The sequence below is a fragment of the Lagenorhynchus albirostris genome, chromosome 20, assembly GCF_949774975.1.
Source record: "Lagenorhynchus albirostris chromosome 20, mLagAlb1.1, whole genome shotgun sequence".
Taxonomy (NCBI): Eukaryota; Metazoa; Chordata; class Mammalia; order Artiodactyla; family Delphinidae; genus Lagenorhynchus; species Lagenorhynchus albirostris.
Genome location: NC_083114.1, coordinates 58,320,342 through 58,326,889, shown reverse-complemented (window position 1 = coordinate 58,326,889; position 6,548 = coordinate 58,320,342).

The window sequence follows — 6,548 nt, the reverse complement described above, 5'->3', positions numbered from 1 at the left end:
TCTTGCCAGCCACAAACTGGTGACATTTGCCCACCATGATTAGAGGCTGGCTTCACCTTGTTCCCTGAATCCTAGTGAGACCAAGTGTGAAAACCCCTGTTTTTCTCTCTCTTCCAGGGAAAGCAAAGGAGGGAAAGCACTGCATTACCATGCTAATCAATTACCTCCCCCCCCCAAAAAAAGAAAAACAAAACTAACTCTGTTTAGTTCTAAATACGAACAAAAGGATCTTTAGAACCTGGAGTACAGAACCAGAAAAATCAGGAAATTAAGTTCAGGGTTCAGCGCCCCTCTTAGCCTCTTCTGTTGTGTCTGTCGCAACCCAAGTGGCGGCAGAGCCCCTAGGTCCCTTCGTTTACAGGGGGCAAGGCCATAATGATGCCTTTAGAAAGTCCCACAACATCTCTGGAAATGCATTGGCTGCCGAGAGCTGTCCCCACTGCTGTCTCTTTTCTAGCCCTCCTGTTTTGGCTCATTTGCATGAGAACAGATTCCTTTGTGCAGACTTGGCCTGCCGGGTCTCTGTCGACGTTCCGAGTCCTTCTAGTCTGCATGTTGGGTTGCTAGGCAGATATGACCCTGGCTTGCAAATAAGCTGCCTGCATTTACCAGCCCGTGAGAACTTCAACTTGGGCTAAGTAGACTGAAAGGAATCTTGTCTGGAGCTCAGGGAAGTATAAGCCCGCTTTTAAGGGCTGGGTCTTGAGAGCAGCCAGAGAAGAGGGGGAGCCCTGGAGGGGCTCGTAGGGAGGCCTGGACAGCCTGCCCACCGCCCGCTCTCCTCCTCCCTGTGTCGGCACCACCTACCTGTCTTACCATGGGTATTCGATGAACTCAAACTCTCGCTTTAAAACGTTAATATCTGCTTCTCCGGACAGCACGGAACTTCACAGACTTTTCCCTCTAGGAATCCTGACTCTCGAGGTGGAGGTTCTGGGTTTATCTTGAGGTTTACAGGATTTCCCCAACCCTGACATTTGATGGTTTGAGGGAAACAGAAATGCATGTTTTGGGGAGAATTTGAAGATTTCCCAATGGGAAGATCTGTTCTGAGGCACAGTTTTGGGGGAATCACTTTTCAGAGCATCAGCTCTTTCCTGAAGCTGATTTGTCTGAGAATTCAGCATGGGGCAGGCCCGCTGTTCCTTTATTCCTGCCTGGTGGGCCTTCTCTTGCTTAGTCAGAGCCAAGATCTCACTAGGGTGCCCTGCTCTAGCTGTAAACACCTCTGGGGGGAAGGTCAAAATATTATGTCAGGGAAAGCTCCTTTCTTCAAGTCAATATGTCCCATCTCCCAAGTGCATCTTGTTAAAGATGCATTTCCAAGAAAGTTACCTTGTGCTTAATAATAATTTATCAGAATTGATAATATATGTTGTTTGATTCTAAACAATTACTTACAGTAGTAATGATAGTGGCGCGACCCAGGAGAGATTTTTTATTTTTTTTTAACACTTGGAGCAAAGCATAAGCAATTAAATTTCAATTTCTACACAAAGTCTGTGTTCCAGAAAAGTAGGATAAGGTAATTCACTACTTCTGAACATAAAGGTCTAGTATATTGAGATAGAATGGAAATACAGTTTTGAAAAAAAGAGAGAGAAATGATAGAAAATTTCCAACCTAATGAGAACTCTTCTCAAGTAATTTTTGAATGAATGATGGTGGGAATTCCCTGACGGTCCAGTGGTTAGGACTCGGCGCTTTCGCTGCTGGGGCCTGGATTCAACCCCTGGTCAGGGAACTAAGATCCTGCAATTGCTCTGGTGTTTATATGACATGGGATACATTGAAAAGCGTGGTTTAATAGTTTTGTTATAAAAGTCAACATTTATGGATACAATTGAAGTGATAACTTTTGCAGCTATTTAGAATTGTGATGAAGCAATGAAGGTAACTTAACCCTGTGTGAGGGTTTTAGGGGCTGAATGTTTGTGCCCCTCACCATTCAGATGTTGAAGCCCCTCCCCCTCCCCCCTCCCCCCTGCAATGTGACAGTATCTGGAGATGGGGCCTTTGGGAGGAATTAGGGTTAGATAGGTCATGAGGGTGGGGCCCATATGATGGAATTCGTGCCCTTATAAGAAGAGGAAGCGAGAGAAATCTCTCTGTCTCTCCGTGTCTCTCTCTGTGAGCACACACTGAGGAAAGGCCATGTGAGGGTGCAGTGAGAAGACAGCCATCTACAAGCCAGGAAGGGAGCTCTCACTAGCACCTGACCTTGCCGGCACCCTGATCTCAGACTTCTGGCCACCAGAACCAGGAGAAAATACATTCCTATTTTTTAAGCCACCCAGTCTATGGTACTTTGCTATGGCAGCTTGAGTTAATACGGAAGGGGTGTTTTGTTTTTCCAGATTCTTTTAGTGGAGAACCCAAGCAGAAACATTTGCAGGCCAATGAGGAGGATCCGTATTAGTATGAGGACAAGCAAGATGAGGTTCCCTGTTCTCCCTGGAGAGAGAAAACAAACCCAAGAGTCACCACACTGGACTGTGAGAGGCAGGGGAGGGGGCTGTGTAATTGAGAGGTTTGGTGGAAGATGCTATAAATGTTAAGATGCACGTGAACATGGACTCTAAGGCCCGACTTGGAACCCCAGGTCTGCCCTGGTAGCTGTGTCACCTTGGGCGAATTAACCTCTCTCCACCTCAGGCTGCTCATCCACGAAAGGGGGATGATAATAATAATAATAATACCTCCCTCAGAGGGTAGTTGTGTGGGGAGCTTAGTGCTGTGTTGCTAGGTTAACTGAATTAACCTGTGTAAGAGGCTGGGGGCGTTGAGGAAGATGGAGCTCGGTGGGCCTAGAATGGGTAGGAAAGTTCTTGCAAGCACTGGCAAGGCGGAGGGGTGAAGGATGAAGAGAATGAGAGGAAGGTGGTGGTCGGGGGAGAGTATGCTGGATTTGGGGACAGGGAGATCACCTCCCCACCCAGGGTACCAGGGGCCTCTGGTGATCTGAATTCTCTCACGCCTGGTTACCATTCTGGGCAGTGTTGATGTATCACTGTGTGCATTGCGTTCACTCTGGAGTAACTTTTACTTGGATGTTAACACTGACATTTGTCCTTTTTTGTCTCCATTGTTTACTGCTCCTGTAGTTTTGTCATTTTCTCACTGCTTATAAAGAAAAAAATAGAACAATGGCCTTGAGGAGGCCTCTATAAATGATCTCAAGCCTGTTGCAAGAGTCCTAAAAACAGAACAAAACAAAAATTAAAATTCTCGGAACCAAGTAATTTTAATCACATTGCTTTCAGGAACAAATACATGTCATATTAGACTCATGGCACGGTCGTGAGTCATGAAGTTTTGGAAAGTGCTGGGTGTGGGACCACTGGGTTTTGTCCCCACCAAACCAGACTTCCTTTGGATAATTGTTGACGTCCCACCCATCATGTTCCTCAAAGTCCAAGGAATGAAAACCTGCTCTCCTGCTATGTTTCTTGCCTAAAGGGAGATGCTAGCTTTCCCCATCTTGTCTAAACACGCACAGCCTGTCCGGCTGCTCCCTGGAACAACACACACTGTCAAGCTTCTATTTTAACCCTGTCAGAGCAGTGCATCCATGCATTTCCAGGTGGCTAGCGGGATGAGGCAAGGAAGCTAGAAGGATGCTCCCGGACTGCGTTAGGCGTTTGAGGCAAGGAGGGACCCTGCCCTGCTGTGGTCGGTGGAGGGCTCTGGCCTCTGTGTTGAGCTCAGATGCTTAGTAGGGATCTGGGGCGGGGCTGGGTACAGGCAACATCCATCCATCCTTCCATCCCACGTCCATCGCTCCTCCGTCCGGACAGCCTCTGCTCATACAGCCCGCTCATGCGCACTGGCGAATGCAGTAGTTTCCCAGGCCACAAAACCACACCTCGGAGGATGTGGTCCGTACTCTCAAAGTGTTTACTCTAGTTTTAAGAGAGGACACATATGTGATTGTCACCTAAAGCAGCACGTCAGCAAGGGCGCTTTTGCAAGTGAGAATCTCAGAGGGCGCTTTTGCAAGTGAGAATCTCAGAGGCAGGGGAACTGAGAAAGGTCATCTGAATTTAGGGAAGTGATGAGATGAAGCTGAGTTTTCAGGGTGGAATGGAGGCTCGGCCGTAGTGGTTCAGGTCAGATGCACTCATTTGGCAAATATGGGTTGAACGCTTCCTGGATTGGGTAACCGGATTATGCAGTGTGTGAAGCAGATAGACATCCCTTCCCTCATGGAATTCACATCTTAGAGTTGTGGTGTTTTCTTGTTGGAGCAGTTAGCTCAGTGTCGTGGACAGGTAATCCTTCTGGCTGTTTCTGATATTAAAATGTAATTCCCACTTTCTTTTTAAAAAAAATTTTTATGGGAGTATAGTTGATTTACAATGTTGTGTTAGTTTCAGATGTACAGCAAAGTGAATCTGTTATACATATACATATATCTGTGCTTTTTCGGATTCTTTTCCCATATAGGCCGTTACAGAGTATTGAGTAGAGTTCCCTGTGCTGTATGGTAGGTCCTTGTTAGTTATCTGTTTTATATATAGTAGTGTGTATATGTCAATCCCAATCTCCCAATTTATCCCTTCCCCTGTTACCCTGGTAACCATAAGTTTGTTTTCTACACGTGTGACTCTATTTCTGTGTTATGGGTAAGTTCATTTGTACCCTTTTTTTTTTTTTTAGATTTCACATATAAGCGATATCATGTGGTATTTTGTCTTTCTCTGTCTGGCTTACTTCACACAGGATGACAATCTCTAGGTCCATCCATGTGGCTGCAAATGGTATTACGTAATTCCCACTTTCAATTGGCATCATCAGCAAAGGACGGTTTCCCTCACAGCCCCTCTACATCTTGACCTCGTACTGCTACGTTGTCCAAAACCAGATTTGCTTGTAGGCAGTGTACTCCAAGGACCATGCTAGGTGTCACCAGAGTCTGCCCGGGACAGAAGGACCCAGCTCAGGCTTTCCCAAAACAGCACCGACAACCATGGGATTGTGTGACCAGGAACTATAGTTTGGAGCTTTGAAAATGCAAATCAGGATGACTCTTCACTTTCCCTTTGGCCTTGTTGTAACCATAGTGTTTGTATCTTTTACCTTTTCTGGGTTCAGAATCCAACAGCCAAGAATGCTGACAGTTACGACCAAGAGTCAGCCAATAGCTGGAGGGCGTCTGGTCTCACCATCTAACTCGAACAGTTTTGCTTAATATTAATTGTAGTAACGCTTTGACTTTGCATATGGTACTTTTTCAGAGCATTCGCATGTTTGTTATCTCCTTATCCTCAAGCCAGTTGAGAGAGGGGAGAATAAGAGTCCACATCTCTGAGCACTTACTGGGAGCAGGCACTCGTGTTGGGTTATTTCATCCTCATGTTGGGTTTGGGGTGGAGGAACTTTTCTATGGCTCTGTTTTTCAGGTAAGTGGGGAAACTGAGGCCCAGAGAAATTCCATAACCTATCCAAAGTCACAGAGCTAGGAAATGACTCTTCTGAATCCTGGACACATATTCTTCTGCAGACAGGCCATCACATCCCCAAAGCCAATTCTCCAAAAAGCAGATTTGCCAAGTAACTACTTCACTGAATTGAGCTTTTTTTTTTTTTTTTTTTGGCAAGACCGCATGGCTTGCGGGATCTTAGTTCCCCAACTGGGGATCGAACCCCGGCCCATGGCAGTGAGAGCACAGAGTCCTAACCACTGGACTGCCAGGGAATTCCCTGAATTAAGCTTTTTTTTCCCCCAAGTTTTGGTCTTATCCTTACTTCTGCCCCTGCTTCAGCCACAGAGGTTCTCAGATAAAACTTAGCTCGAGGACTTCCCTGGTGGCGCAGTGGTTAAGAATCCGCCCACCAGTACAAGGGACACAGGTTCGAGCCCTGGTCCCGGAAGATCCCACATGCAGTGGAGCAACTAAGCCCGTGTGCCACAACTGCTGAGCCCGTGTGCCACAACTACTGAAGCCCGCACACCTAGGGCCTGTGCTCCGCAACAAGAGAAGCCACCACAATGAGAAGCCCGCGCACCGCAACGAAGAATAGCCCCCTCTCGCCGCAACTAGAGAAAGCCTGTGCGCAGCAACAAAGACCCAACGCAGCCAAACATAAACAAACAAATAAATTTATTTTAAAAAAACCAAACTTAGCTCGAATCTCTCTTAGCAGGCTTGGGCTGCCATAGCAAAATACCACAGACTGGGGGCTTACACACAGAACTTTGTTTCTCACAGTTCTGGAGGCTGGGAAGTCTAAGATCAAGATGCCAGCTGATTTGGTTCTTGGGGAGGAGAGAGAGAGAGAGAAAAAAAGCTCTCCCCTGTCTCTTCAAATAAGGGCACTAATCCCATCAGGAGGGCTTCCCCCTCGATGACCTCCTCTAACCCTGATTGTCTCCCAAAGGCCCATCTCCAAATACTATCCTATTGAGGGGTAAGGCTCCAACACAGGAATTTGGAAAGGACACCAGCATTCAGTCCATAATGGAATCTAACATATTTCATTGTAGAGGTGCAACAGATCTGGGGAAAGGATAAATCTGCAAAAACAGAAGAGACAGTAGGTAGCGT